At 42.1% G+C, this 15945-nt stretch overlaps 1 protein-coding gene across 6 annotated transcripts in view; it reads left to right on the top strand.

Annotated features, from left to right (window-relative positions):
- The window catches only part of LOC129397909 (uncharacterized), a 305819-nt gene that overhangs the window by 172432 nt on the left and 117442 nt on the right, over nt 1-15945 (top strand). The window contains exon 1 of one of the 6 annotated variants that reach the window (XR_010112342.1): nt 11184-12202. The exons of 4 other annotated variants lie outside the window; for them this stretch is intronic. The gene's annotated coding sequence lies outside the window, so the exon portion shown is untranslated. Of the gene's footprint in view, nt 1-11183; nt 12203-15945 lie in introns of those variants that run through there. One more of the 6 variants, XR_010112343.1, reaches the window with a different exon arrangement.

Here is a 15945-nt window from a genome sequence, read left to right as displayed (position 1 = left end):
ATAAATACGTAAGCCTTAGCTTACTGTAACTTTTTTACTTTATACACTTTTTTTAACTTTTTGACTCATTTATAATAGTGCTTAGTTTAAAATGCACACACATTGTACACTTGTAGAAAAGTATTTTCTTTCTTTAGATCCTGATTCTATAAGCTATTTTTCTATTTGAAATTTTTTTAGTTTTTTGCTTTTTAAAATTGTTTGTTAGAAACTAAGCCACAAACACACACATTAGTCTGGGCCTACACAGGGTCAGCATCATCAACATCAGGATCTTCCACTTCCACGTCTTGTCCCACTAGATGGTCTTTGGGGACAATCACATGCAGGGAGCTGTCATCTGCTCTAATAACAGTGCCTTCTTCTGGAACCCCTCCTGAAGGACCTGCCTGAGGCTGTTTTACAGTCAACTTTTTTTTTTAATAAGCAGAAGTATACTGTCAAGTAATGATAAAACATATAGTATAGCAAATACGTAAACCAGAAATATAGTTATTATCATTATCTAGTATGATGTAGTGTACATGATTGTATGTGCTATACTGTTACGTGACTGGCAGGGCAGTGGGTTTGTTTACACCATCATTAGCCCAACCATGTGAGTGATGCATTGAGCTGCAATGTTACGATGGCTGTGGCTAGGCGATAGGAACTTTTCAGCTCCATTATAATCTTATGGGACCCCCATCCCTCCCTGACCAAAATGTCATGCAGCGAATGACTGTATGTCGTTTATAAACACATAAATATACATCTCCTGGGAGTAGCTTCTGAAAACTTTTACTGTAGGGATGTACAATTTAAACAGTTAGGAGACAAATGCGTTAATGGATGTAGCTTGAAAAACACCAGTCTAAGGCGTCTCTGGTCTAATGCATCTGTCCTCTTTGTGCTGTGAGCAAGGTGGGAGATGACGTGCCTTGTTAAGTGCAGATACGAAGCTACCCTCAAGGACCAGATGGGAGCCCAGGCTCCTGACTTGCTTACCCGTGCCCTCAGCGTCACAGCTGGTGTCTGCCAGGCTCCCAAGCTCCGCAGGGATGGTGATTGAATACTTAGCGCCTTCAATTGGCACAATCCCCACCTGATTAACCCTCACCCACCAAGTCCTTTGAATTTTTCTTTCTACTCCTTCCCTTATAAACATCTTCCTATAACAAACAAATTTTCTTTTTTTCTCCCCCCAGATAGATTCATGGAAATAAAAAGTTTTTAAAAAGGACTAATCACTGACACATGCAAAAGGAAAGAATGAGCACACACAGGATTTAGGTGTGTCCTATGTCAGGAATTAGGCTTTCTTGATTGTGAGTTTAGTCTTCAATGCTGACGGAAGCTGGATGCAGCTGCTTTGTGAAGAAAGGCTTTAACAGAGGGCCATATACCTATGTATGGGCCATATGCCTACGCCTTAAGTTCCGCTGTGGCAGCACTGTGCAAATTCAGACATGCTGTGTTTCCATTATAACTTACTTTGTAATTCAACACATTTTGTAATTCCCCTTTTAATTTCCTCTTTGACCCATGTGTCATTTAGTTTTTAAATGTTTAAAAATTTTCCAGATATCTTTTATTACTGATTTTTAATTTAATTGCATGAGGGTAAGAGAACACACTTTGTTTAACTTGAAATGCATTAAGATCTGTATTGTGGCCCAAAATATGGCTTATCTTGGTAAATGTGCTGTATGTATCAGGTTGGTGCAAAAGTAATTGAGGTTTTGCTATTACTTTCTTTTTTTTGGCAGGGACGGAGTTTTGCTCTCGTTGCCCAGGCTGGAGTGCAATGGCGTGATCTTGGCTCACTGCAACCTCTGCTTCCTGGGTTCAAGCAATCTCCTGCCTCATCCTCCCAAGTAGCTGGGATTACAGGTGTGTGCCACCACGCCTGGCTAATTTTGTATTTTAGTAGAGACGGGGCTTCTCCGTGTTGGCCAGGCTGATCTCAAACTCCTGCCCTCAGGTGATTCACCCACCTTGGCCTCCCAAAGTGCTGGGATTACAGGCATGAGCCACTGCACCCAGCCCATGCCATTACTCTCAATGGCAATAACCACAATTACTTTTGCACGAAACTAATACTTGAGAAGAATGTGTATTCTGCTATTGTTGGATGGAATGACTTGTTAATTTAGACTAGGTCAGGTTGGTTGATAGTGTTGCTGAAATATTCTATATTTTTGATGCTATCCGATTTTTTTTTGCCAATTATGAAGAGAAGGTTTTTGAAATCTCCAACTGTAATTATAAATTTCCCTGTTTTTCATCTCAGTTTCATTTTTTTTTTGCTTCATGTAGTTTTGCTTCATGTATTTATTAAGGGGGTACATCTTTAAGATTAAGTCCTCCTGACTGATCAACCCCTCTATCATTACAAAATGACCTTAATTCTACCTGGAAATAGTCTTAGCTTTAAAATCTACTTTGTCTATTATTAAAATAGTAATTCTAGCTTTTTTGGCTAATGTTAGCATGGCACATCTTTTTCTATCTTTTTACTTTTAACCCACTTTTGTCTTGATTTTAAAGTATAGTTCTTATAGCCTGCATAAAGTTTTGCCTTGTTCTCTTTTCTAGTCTGACAATATCTGCCTTTTAATAGGGATACATAGAGACTTACTTTTAATGTAATTAATTTGGTTAGATTTACATCTATCATCTTGCTATTTGTTTCCTACTGATCTTTCTTCACTTTCCCTTCTTTTTCTGCCTTTTTTAGATTATTATTTATGTTTCATTTTTATCGTTGTTTTTGGTTTACTAGTTCTAACTGCTTTGTTATTTTAGTGGTTGCTTTAGGATTCACAGCATGCATCTTAACTTATCGTAGTTTACCTTCGAGTGATATTATATCACTTCATGTGTGGTCTAAGAACCTAACAACAATTTACTTCCATTACTTCTCTCCTGGCTTTTATTTTGCCATTGTTTCACATATATTATAAATCCAAAATATAGTGGAATTATTTTCATTTAGATTGTCAATTATCTTTTACACGAACTTAAATAATGAAAAGATCTCATCCATTTGCCCATGTAGCTACCATTTCCAGTGCTCTGTGCTTCGTTTTGCAGGTCCCTGTTTTGATCTGGTGCCATTTTCCTTCTGTCTGAAGGACTTTGGCGAACATTTCTTCTGGTAAGGAAGTCTTTCAGCTTCTGTCTGTCTGAAAACATCTTTATTTCACCTTGACTTCTAAAATATGGTTTTTTTTTTTTTGGCTAGGTGTAGAATTCTAAATTGACTATTGTTTCCTTTCAGTACTTTAAAGTGTTCCTTCGCTATCTTCTTGCTTGCATTTTTTTCAATGAGAATTCTGATATTATCCTTATCCGTGTTCCTCTGTATGTAATGTGTCTGTTTCGCTGGCTGCTCTTAAGACATTTTCTTTAGCACTGGCTTGAGCATTTTGATTACAATATGCCCTGGTGTGGTTTTCTTTATATTTCTTGTGGCTAGTGTTGATTGAGTTCCTTAGATCTGTGGATTTATAGCTCTCACCAAATTTGGAAACGTTTTAACCATGTTTTCCTCAAATATTTTTCTGTCTAGAGTCTCCAAGTATACATATCTTAGGCCACTTGAAGTGGTCCCAAAGCCCAGTGATACTCTTTTCAATTTCTTTTGTTTCTGTTTTCTCTGTGCCTATCATCTGAACAATTTATATCGCTACATCATCAATTAACTAATCTTTTCTCTTGCCGTGTCTCATGTGTCATTACATTATAGTTAGCAAAACTATACTTTTTGTCTGTAGAAGTTCAGTCTGGACTTTTTTATACCTTTCATTGATTTTTAAAATTAATTTTGGAACATTTAGAACATGATTATAATAACCGTCTTAATATCTTTGCCAATTCTAATATATGTCAGTTCTGTGTTGGTTTCAATTAATTGATTATTTACTCTATTAATAATTATGTTTTCCTGCTTTTGCATAGGTCTGTTAATCTTTGTTGGAAACTTTACTTTGTTGGGTGCTAAATATTCTTGTATTTACTTTTACTATTAGCAATTGGAAATAAGGCCCATCCACAATCTTCATCATTCACCTGTCCAAACTGCAGCATCAGCTCTAAGTATTTCTCATTATAGGTGGAGCCGATGGAAGCAACTGGTTAAGGAAAGAGCTTCTGTTGGTTCGGTGTTCTGTGTCTTTAAGAGATGTCGTTCATTTCTTCAAAAAATACTTACCGTGCAAGGTGGGATATGTTGGTGAAGAATGCAGACACGGGCCCTGCCCGCATGAAGCTCTAGGAATGCAAGATCTGCATTTAGTACAGAATCACAGGCGGGAGCTATATACAAAAAGGACAGAAATTCAGGGCATGATGAGACCACCTAACAGAATAATGTAGTTTAGGAAAGTGGACAGTTAAGCAGTGGGAAAGACCTGACAACATTTTTTATTTTAGGTCATCATCCAATCTATGGTGTAAAAAAAGTGCAGCTTGGCAGCATTTTGGAATTTACAGTACAACAGAAGAACAATGGCGATTTAGCTGTTCAGTGTTTTGAAAAATATATTTTCTGATTCCAAATACCTCCTTCCTTCCTTCCTTTTCTTTCTTTTTTTTTTTTTTTCCTCAGAGTTTTGCTCTTGTTGCCCAGGCTGAAGTGCAATGGTGTAACCTCGGCTCGCCACAACCTCCGCCTCCCAGGTTCAAGCGATTCTCCTGCCTCAGCCTCCCGAGTAGCTGGGATTACAGGCATGTGCCACCACACCCAGCTAATTTTGTATTTTTAGTAGAGACGGAGTTTGTCCATGTTGGTCAGGCTGGTCTCGAACTCCCGACCTCAGGTGAACCCCCTGCCTCGGCCTCCCAAAGTGCTGGGATTACAGGTGTGAGCCACTGAGCCCGGCCCACCTCCTTTCTAACTTGGGTCATTTCTGACTCCTTCAAATAACAAGAATATTCTTTTCAAATCTGGGGATGTATTCAGTCCACATGGTCATAGATCTTAAGTCATTTTATCCTTCACTTCCCCTTTTGCTGGGTGTTTCCAAAGTCTCCTAGAACTGAGCTAAAACAGTACACTTGACTACTAGAGCTGAAGTTTACACACAATTCTGCAATGTAAAACTTTTGTTTCCAGTTCTGTATCCTTTAGACGAATTATTCTCCTGTGTTACACATTCTATAATCTCGAATTTCTGAATATACTGAGAACGAGTGACACCAGGATTTAAAGCGGACCACTGGGGGGTTCATTAGAGTTGAAGATGCTGCAATTAGGTAATATCCTTCTGAAGGATTTTTGCAATTCACTTGATTATATACAGCCATAAGCTAGTTTTTAAAATCCTGTTTGCTGGCCGGGCGCAGTGGCTCACGCCTGTAATCCCAGCACTTTGGGAGGCCGAGGCGGGCGGATCACGAGGTCAGGAGATTGAGACCATCCTGGCTAACACAGTGAAACCCGTGTCTACTAAAAATACAAAAATTAGCCGGGTGTGGTGGTGTGCGCCTGTAGTCCCAGCTACTCGGGAGGCTGAGGCAGGAAAATGGCGTGAACCCGGGAGGGGGAGCTTGCAGTGAGCAGAGATCATGCCACTGCACTCCAGCCTGGGTGACAGAGCAGGACTCCATCTCAAAATGAATAAATAAATAAATAAATAAATAAATAAATAAATAAATAAATAAAATCCTGTTTGCTGTAGATAAAGAAAGTCATATTATTTAAGGTAATCACAAAATGCCACACTGCACTGCAGACAAAACTTAGTGTCTCGCTCAGCCAGGTTCTGAGTTGCTTTGTGTTTATCAAACAGGAGGGCATTCGGTGCTCCTGCTCATATACCTGCTTGTAAACGTCTCCACAGACCCAGTTCATGCCCCCGTCTCAAGGCATGTTTGTGTCCTGTTAAAGTGGTGACCTTATCTTTGTTAAGTGTATGCATATGGCTTGAAACATATTAATGACTTTTCAAAATCATTCAGGTATTTGTGTGGTAATTTCAATTAACTAGATTTCAAAGCAGGGGGGCATGCCGCCAACAGACGGACCAACCCAGGGGTGGAATTCTGGCATTTTCTGTCGCATACCCCATGCCATTAAGGGAAAGTGTTTCAAACAAAAAGGGGGAGTCCAATTATGCCAAGTTGTAAAAGGGGTTTTTTTTTAATGTTCTGTTTTTACAGTAACTTAAGGTTTTGTGCCAAGCCATAAATATTTCTAATTTTAGCTCAGATCATTAATCGCAAACACTGTATGCATCTTTGTCTATTCAGTTCCTAAACTCTACATTTTGGAAAAGCCTGGAGAGAAGGGGCAGGTCCTCTAATTATCTGACTCTGCACTTGTTCACCAACAGTGCTTCTGACCACTCACAGTTAATCCGCGGCAGCACAGCCAGGCGCCTGTCAACTCTAATGGATTCATCACTATTAATAAGTTAGGCGCCTAATTTCCTACGAGCTGGCACTAGCAGTGACGCTGAGAACAGATCACATGTCTCAGCTGACGTGCTGATTCTTCCCTGCTGAAACGGACCTTTCTGCCAAAGTCAATGAGAAAAACTGACAGTGCTGGATGAGTAACCCTCCATCTCATGCAGGGCATTTGGCAGCTTGCACCCTTTTGCAAAACACAGCACGTTTTAAAAATTCCTCCAAATAACGATGATAATAATAGAGATACTTATCGAGAGGGACAAGACTGGTTTTCATATTTTCTACCAGGAGCCCACAAAAGTGGAACTGATGTTGGCAGCAGCAATTTAGGATCACTTGTCAGTGTAGATCGATCCTCAAGAGCCTGCACCACACTCCACTGCCTGCGTTGTTGGCCAAACAAATGTGTGTCATTGACCCAAGTTGAAAGGCTAATTTCTGGTCTGCTGGAAAGGATCGAGCACCTGAGAATGAAGCCCTTCAGCAAGGCTCTTAGCCTCTTGGTTATGGAGAAATGTCTGGAGAGCTGTATACTGGTTTCTATTTGCTCAGTAGCCAGACATGCCTCCTCAAAGTAATGATGTCCAGAGAAGTGATGTGATTTTGCAATTTTACTCTCTAGATGACCTGGGCATGCTCTGGGCATTAAGTGCTAATTCAGAAGATGTGTACTCCCAGGAGAGACAGAAGGGTGATGCTGAGACAGGAGACCATCTCTGGCACCCAAGACAAAGCACTGGGAGACACAGCTCTCCTTTGTGTTACATCAGAGGCATGGAGAAATAGGCCACAAAAATTCAATGACCCAGCTTCGCCGGTTGCAAAATTCAGATGTCGCTTTTATAGGGAGGAGTCACTGAAGTTTCAGGGCTCATTCTACTTATTAATTTGTGGAATAAACTGAAGGCTAAAGAAAAGAAAAAAGATACGAGGTTTTTTTTTAAATACCATCTTGAATTCTTACTTTTTTTGCTTACAAATCCATGTTATGTCTTTAAGTTCAATAACATTTCAAATTCAAATGTTTGTTTTAGAGTTTAGAAATGCATTAGAAATTTGTATACTACCCAGAATGATCTACAAATTTCCTATCAAAATACCAATGGCATTCTTCACAGGAAAAGAAAAAACAATTCTAAAATTTGTATGGAACCACAAAGACCCTGCATAGCCAAAACAATCCTGGGCAAAAAGAACAAAGCTGGAGGCATTGCACTACCTGACTTCAAAGTCTGCTGCAAATCTAAGTAACCAAAACAACATGGTACTGGCGTAAAAACAGACACATGGACCAGTGGAACAGAAGACAGAACCCAGAAATAAATCCACGTATTTATATCCAGCTGTTTTTCAACAAAGAGTCCAAGAACATACACTGGGGAAACAATAGTCTTGTCTTTGTTAAGGCCTCAAAAGCACAGGCAACAAAAGTAAAAATAGACAAATGGGATTATATCAAACTAAGAAGCTTCTGCACAGCAAAGGAAAAATCAAAAGAGAAGAGACAGCTGGAGAATGGGAGAAAATATTTGTAAACTATTTAATAAGGGATTAATACTCAAAACATACAAAAACTCAAACGACTCAACAGCAAATAATAATAATAATCTGCTTAAAATATGGGCAAAGGAGCCACATAGACACTTCTCAGAAGAAGATGTACAAATAGCCAATAAGTATATGAAAAAATACTCAACATCACTAATCATCAAGGAAATTCAAATTAAAACCACAGTAAAATATCATCTCACCCCAGTTAGGATAACAAAAAGACAAAAAGTAACAAATGCTGGTGAAGATGTAGAGAAAAAGGAAAACATTATGAGAAACAGTATGGAGGTCCCTTCAAAAGCTATAAATAGGACTACCAGATGATCCAGCAATCCCTCTACTGGGTATATGCCCAGTATGGATTTGGATTTCTTTTCAATCCAAGGGAAAGGAAATCACCATGTTGAGGAGACATTTGCACTTATGTGTTTATTGCAGCAGTATTCACAATAGCCAACACATGAAATCAACCTAAATGACTGTAACAGATGAATAAAGAAAATGTGGTACATGGTACATATATACAATGGAATACTATTCACCAAAAAACACAAATCCAGTCATTTATGCCAAAATGGATGAGCTTGGAGGACATTATGTTAAGTAAAATAGGGCGGACACAGAAAGACAAATACAGCATGTTCTCATTCATATGTGGAAGCTTAAAAATTTGAAAGTAGGCCAGGCACAGTGGCTCATGCCTGTAATCCCAGCACTTTGGGAGACCAAGGCAGGTGGATCACGAGTCAGGAGTTTGAGACCAGCCTGACCAATTTGGGGAAACCCTATCTCTACTAAAAATACAAAAATTAGCCGGGCATGGTGGCGTGTGCCTGTAATCCCAGCTACTCAGGAGGCGGAGGCAGGATAATTGCTTGAACCAGGGAGGCGGAGGTTGCAGTGAGCCAAGATGGCGCCACCACACTCCAGCCTGGTGACAGAGTAAGACTGTCTCAAAAAAAAAAACAAAAACAAAAATGTCTAGGAGCAGAGAGTAGACTAGTGGTTACTGGAGTCTAGGACGGGTAGCAGGGGAGACTGGATAGGGAGAAGTTGGTTAATTAATACAAAATTACAGCTAGGGAGGAGGAATAAGTTCTAGTGTTCTGCAGCACTGTAGGGTAACTATAGTAAACAACCATTTATTGTATTTTTTCAAATAGCTAGAAGAGAGGATTTCGAATGTTACAAACACAAATAAATGATATTTGAGGTGACAAACTGCTAATTACCCCGATTTGATCATTATACATTGTATACATGTATCAAAATATCACATTGTACCCCAAAAATATGTACAATTATGATATATCAAAAATATAGACTTAAACATTCTTATATGTTAAATGAAAATAATTTAGGAACAGCTATACTCAGAAAGTGTTCTGATCATATTCTATAAGAACAAGAAAAAGGATGAGAATGTGAGGGAAAGTTGGTTTCTGTGATAACCTCAAGTCTAATTAGAAGCAGTAATACATTGAGGCAGTCACAGAATCATCTGTTCTAGTGATACACAAAGCAAGAAAGAAGTATTAATAAGTATTTAATATGGGTGTTCTATAAATTATCCCTCTAAAGTTTTTGCACTCTTTTGAGCTTCTTGAATATGTGAATTTCTTTCTCATCAAATTTGGAAAATATTTGGCCACGACTTTTCAAACATTCTTCTAGAACCCTAATCGCACTCACTGCATCTATTTGAGAGCTTTTGGTTTGGTTGCTGAGGCTTCTTCGCTTGCTTTCTTTTTATCCTTTTTTCTCTTTGCTCTTCAAATTGGTTAATTTCTATAGATTGAAGTCCAAGTTCACTGAATCTTTCTTTTGACCTCTGCACTCTCCTGTTATGCCCATTTAGTAAAATTTTCATTTTAGATATTGTATTTTCAGATCTAGAATTTCCATTTGGCTGTGCTTTCCTAGTTGTTCATTAATTACAAGTATAATTTCCTTTATGTCCCAGAGCTGAGCTTAAAAATCCTTATCTGTTCATTACAACATCTAGGTGATTCTGGGTCAATCTTCATTGAAACTCCCCTTCAGTTTCTTCGAATATCTGATTTTGGATCTTGTTCTGGATGTTGCAAATGATTTGCTGTAGAGGTTCTGAATTATGGTATATTTCTCTGCAGAGTATTGAATTTCCATTTTAGCAGACAGTTAACTAAACTGGACGGAAACTCCAAACACTGTCTCTCTAGTGTGGTGCCTTCCTCCAAGTGTGGACTCCCCTTACTTCTGCCTGCTTCTCTCCAGTGCCTCCAGATAGTTGTTTTTTAAAAATATTTTGACTAGTGTTTATAGCTGTTACTTGCAAGAGATTTAGTCTGATAGGAGCTGCTGTTCTGCTACCAGAACCTGGAAGTCCTTTGCACTCTTTTGAACTATCAAATTTTAGTGATATTCCTACCTCAGGAATCTACTTCTAGGCATTATCGTTTATAAATTGTATCTTTTCTATGGCATGTTTTGATTGAGCTATCAAATCCACGTGCAATGTGCTATGATGGGAAATGCCTGCTGGGGGTGTCGGGAGACCTGCTTCCCCTAAACCTGCTGGCCTTGGACTGGCCACTCCCCCTCATGGAGCCTGTTGTCTCACGCATGAAGTGTGCAGGCCTGACTGCTGACATTCCTGGAAAAAGCAAATCTCAGTAAAAGATCAGGGGGATGCTTTTATTCTGAAAAAGAAGCGTTTGATGAAATAGGAGTATTTACATCTTGGTGGGAGACAGGCCGTCCTTGCCCCCCACCCACGCCCTTACCTTTAATTTTTAAGCCCAAGTGATGAACTTCTAATTGTAGAAGTAGGTGCACATTTAGGGTTGAGGTGAGAACATTTCAGAGGCCAGGTAGGTCCTCTAGGTCTCTGTGCACATGCACGCACCCCCCTGCCCTAGACACATCTCTCATAAGTCTCAATCTAAGTCAACACTGAAAATAGATCTTAAGGCAAGAATTTTTGTCCCTTCTGTATTCTAAATGTAAACTAAACTGTAAGTCCGTGTGTAATTATTCTGGCCTGGAGGCTGCAGTGCTATATACACACTGCGGCACTGTGAACACTTCCCAAGTTTATTTAGTGCTGAGTGCTATGCCGTGCATGTCAGAGCTGAGAATAATCCTGTCTGTGGTCTCCACTCCTCTGGGGCATTCTTAGTGCTCTGTGACTAACATGCAGGACCTGTCATGTGAGCCCCAGGAAGGGCTGTTGAATCATGCCAATCTGAGAGGCCAACAACACGTCAATTAACTGGAAACATTAACTAGGAGCAGGGTGGGGGAGGGGAGAAACGTGAGTGGGGGTGAGAGAGACGTACACACACGGACAGAGATGGGAGAGGAGAGAGAGATGAAGAGATAGAGAGGAGGAGAGGGAAGGGAGGATAGGCAGGAGAGAGCCAAAAAGACAGAGAGTGAAAGAAGAGAGAGATAAGAGAAAAGGAAAGATGAGAGGGAGAAAGATGGAGAAAGTAGAAGAGCAGGAAACAACAGTTGGAGAGAGAGAAAGAAGGAGAGAGAGAGAGACACTGAGCCCTGGGGACAGAGGGAAGGACAGCTGGGCTGGAGGCAGGGGGCCTGGGAGCCTGGTCAAGTCAGTCCATGAGGCTGCTCTGAGACGTCACTGGGGGCAGGGAGAGAGTTACCCAGAACTTTAGTACAGTCTTCTTTCTAGAAAACAGTGCTACCAGAAAGGGCTTATGTCCAGATCTGAGGTGCACTTACTTGTTCCCAAAGATCCAAATCTAAGTTGCTTGTAGATTCTACTCTGTGCTTCCACGGAGTCTACTCTAATGACCTTGGCCAGGTCTCTTGCCTCCATCAAGGAACGATCAGAATTCCTGGGTCTGGCCACAGGTTTTGGCCCCACCTCAGAGGGTTAGGTGACGGGGCTTAGCGGGTATAGGAGAGCTTGCTCCGGGCAGTAGCTGTGGGCCTTACTTCTGTATTTGCCGCAGTATCTGATTTGCCCTGTAGAGCATTTTGTCACTAGGTTTTTACAAAAGTTGCTTTTTGGCTTATTGCCTTAGTGACGAGTTGTCAGGTTTTTCTGTTTAAGTGGCTACAGGCGAATAGCTCAGGCCAAACTTAAAGCTCACACTTGAGACTTGACTGCTCAGCTCCTGCTAAAGAGGCTCCAGGGCAGCGCCTGCCTTTCCGGGAAGCTCCCCTGAGGGTCACCGAGGCTGCAGAGAACACGCGGTGATGACTGCATGGATCTCCTTCATCTGCTGGGATTCAAGCTGTGTTGCTGGTGAGGCAGAGGGCCCCTTCTCTCCAGGTTCCAGCACGGCCTCACCACCAGGAGCTCCTTCCAGAAACGATGGTGCTGGCAGCTCTGACTAAACAGTTAGGCCCATAGGGAACTAGAGGAGCTGGGTTCAAACCTCGTTTCCAGTATCTTGTTGGGCTGAGAGCCCTTGGAGGAAGGGTTTCAGTGTGAGTCTGGAGAAAAACAGATCCAAACTCAGCGTCATAAAAACATGCAGTTGGAACACCTGTCCTTCATCCTGGCTTCAGGAGAGGGCTCCAGGCTTGAAGATGCTTCTCCACACCTCCGGAGAAAGCAGCATTTGCCTTTTGTTTCTTTGGGAGCTGGCAGGGCATGTCTTAGAAGAAATCCCTACTTCCACAGCTGACCCACCACATATGATGTGTGTGTCAAAGATGACCGTCAATAGTTAGGACGTTAGCTGAGCCTGTGGCCTCCATCGGGTGGGAGGTGGTCCTGGTGAAAAACAATAGTCAGGTGGCCTCAACCATTCCCTCTCTCCTCGGGAAAGCTGTGATGATGGGGGAGTAAAGGGGAGATGCCTTTCCAGGCCCCATGCAGTTGGTGTTTCTGTTCTTCATGTCGCCAGCTGCATTTCCATTTTGGAAAGGCTGGGCTCCTCAGGTCACTCCTAGGTCCCCATGTTTCAGTGAATTCCTGGACGTGAACACTCAATGCTGAAGGCAATCTGTGCATGCCATTCTCTGGCATTTTTTTGTTATTTTATTATTATATATATTTTTGGAGGCAAGGCCTTGCTCTGTTGTGCAGGCTGGAGTGCAGTGTGATCAGGGCTCACCACAGCCTTGAACTCCTGGGCTCAAGCAATCCTCCCACCTTAGCCTCTCAAGTAGCTGGAACCACAGGCGTGTACCACCACACTTGGCTAATTTTTTCTTTTAATTTTGTTTTTGTAGAGACAGGGTCTCACTATATGGCCCAGGATGGTCTTGAACTCCTGAGCTCAAGCAATCCTCCTGCCTTGACCTCCCAAAGTGCTGGGATTACAGGCGTGAGACTCTGTACCTGGCCAGGAATCCTATTTTGAAATAAAAAATTGAGAAAAGAAGAAGGAAACTGGGCGTCTCGGCCAGGACTGTGAGCTTCAGGAGCCAGGGGTGCACCTAAAGTGGCATCTTCGTATCCTCTCTGGAGGCTGAGCTCAAGGCCTCCAAGGGGGCAAAGGCCCCACGGTGCTCATCAATCAAAACATCAGTTGTGTGTTGGGATAGACCTTCTAGAATGTCAAGGAGTAATTTGAAAGGACTGCATTTCTCACCACGTCCCACCCCCCCACCCCCCGTCCCCGCCTGTCCGGTGTGTTGCTGCTGAGCTCCATTCTTAGATGTGAAATATCACGCGATGACACTGTTTGTATCCCTGTCTGTCTGTGTGTCTCTCTGCAGCTAGTTTTCAACAATATGCTCTTTCATTTGAGTGGAATGTCAAGATTCCTGAGCCAGACCAAATTCACTTGGGAAACAGGCTTTCCAGATGTGTGGATGAGAGGCTGGGAAGGGAGGGACGAGGCGTGTGCTTAGTGAGCTGGATGGGAATACTTGGCCATGAAGGGCCAGCTCTCTTGGTAGCAAGGCTGTGGGGAAGGTCTTAGTGGCTTTTATCTTGAACTTAAGTCACCCTCTCCCCTGTGTTTGGACTGCATTTGGAATGCTTCCAAGACATTTCTATAAAATTACTTTTATGTGTTATAAAATGAAATGTGTAGTACCAGGGACAAAGAAGTAACGATAATCACAATTACAGCTGCCACAAAAGTAACATCCAGACATCAGGTTGTGGTTTCCAGTCCTGTCTTCCCTCCGCTGTGTGATGTCAAATGAGCCATGTGGATTCTCAACACCTACGTTTTCTGTAATACTTATTGATGATCCATCAGCAAATGGCGCTTAATTTCTTATTCACATATTGGAGGAGAATTTGTGACTAATTGTGCACTTTCATTCTTTCTCAGCTTCTAACTACTTGACACAAGCTGGGCAAAACTGGTTCACAAAATGGATGGCCATTGGATAACTCCCAAAATGTATGTTACAAAAGGATGCATAAATGTATAATAAAAACAGCTCTGCAATTGGGATGAGTAAAATATGGCTGCTTAATCTTCATATCACGAAAGGCCATACCAGGGATCTCCTTTGGTAGAATTTACAAGATTTCAACTGCAGTAGTCTTCAAAAGTAGGAAAGATACGATAGATGTGAAATGATATCCAGAAGTGGATGGACATTAGGGCTTCACATTTTTCAAAATGTGTCTAAAATTTTTGAAATTTGTTTACAGTCATGCCCTGAAGCCCACAGCCCTGCCCTGTAGCAGACGTGCAGTTCGTGGTCACACCACCCTTTCCTGAAAGACGTGACCATAGTGCAATGAGAGTGGTCAGTGGTGTCTCTACTCCTTATGATCCAGGGCGCTGTCCATTCACAGTTTTGAGGATATTTGCTGCATGTTCTCAACTCCCTAATCTGAAAAACATCACATATGGTACACGGAAATTTTAGAATGACAGCATTGGTCTCTGACTTTCATTTTCTCTTTTTCTCCTTTTTCTTTGTCTCTCCCTCCCTGCTCCTCCTACCCCAGTATTCTGCTCAACTGGCACTCCCCCAGCCCCATCCCCAAACCACACACACACACACACACACACACACACACACACATGCGCGCACACACACACATGCACACGCACGCACACACGCACACACACACACTTCATTGGTTCTTCCTACAGTGGACAACTGTTAGGTTTTGTCATTACTGCTGCCGATGGTATTGCTTCACTGGCCAGCATCTGGAGTTCCATTCTGCATGTTGCATGTAGGGAGAGGGGGATCGCCTCAATGTATGAATCTTAGTGGTGGGCAGGGTGCTGTGTCCATTTGTAAAACCCTGAAGGGGCCAGGCATGGCCTCTTCCTTCCCCTGGCATGTTGATGGGGGGCCAGCTTTGGGCAGCTGGATGGCTCATGCGAGATTCTGAACACAGAAGGAGGTGCAAAGATGCAGAGCTGGCTGGAGGCCGTCTGTGAGAGGGACTGGTTCTGTGGACGGGTCCTTGGCCTCTCCTCGGCCACCCAGAGGGTCCTGCTTCCTGCGAATGTCACAAGCTTGCTTCTTGGCCTTCCTGGTGATTTCATAGATACCCAATAGCCTTCCAGGAAACCTTTTTTTCTCACTACTTTAGCCAGAATCCATTTCTGTTATTTGCCACCAAGAACTATGACTAGTACATAGGGGTTCAGACGGTCTTCATTTTCCTCCATTTCTATTTGCCGTGAAAATAATTTGGCTCCTGGTCATTATGGTTTTGGTTGTAGAAAATGCACAGCCAATATGTGTAGGAAGCATAATTCACTTGATTTAGAAACACAGACCCAGTCTGCCTGAGGCTGGCATCACAGTGGGACTACTGAAGCCACAGAGGTCCGTGAGTGCAGACACAGGGGCGGCTGCTTGTTCACGTAGGCAGTTGTGCTGTTCTCTGCCTAAAACACCCAGGCCTCTTCTCCAGGCCACTCTGGTGCGCAGGCCTGGATGGGCAAAGTGAGCAAGGGTCCCTGCTGTGATCCAGCAGACGGGACTGTTTCCATCTCAGTCCCAGTATGTCAAGTCCCACCTGAAACTTTAGCTTTATAGAAAAAGAATCTCTCATCACGTGCAAATTCTGTTGTCAGACAATGAAAACATCACAGCTCAACTCATTTT

This window comes from Pan paniscus, chromosome 5, assembly GCF_029289425.2.
Source record: "Pan paniscus chromosome 5, NHGRI_mPanPan1-v2.0_pri, whole genome shotgun sequence".
Lineage (NCBI taxonomy): Eukaryota > Metazoa > Chordata > Mammalia > Primates > Hominidae > Pan > Pan paniscus.
The sequence above is the reverse complement of the archived record's forward strand: the minus strand, read 5'-3'. Positions and strand labels throughout refer to the sequence as shown.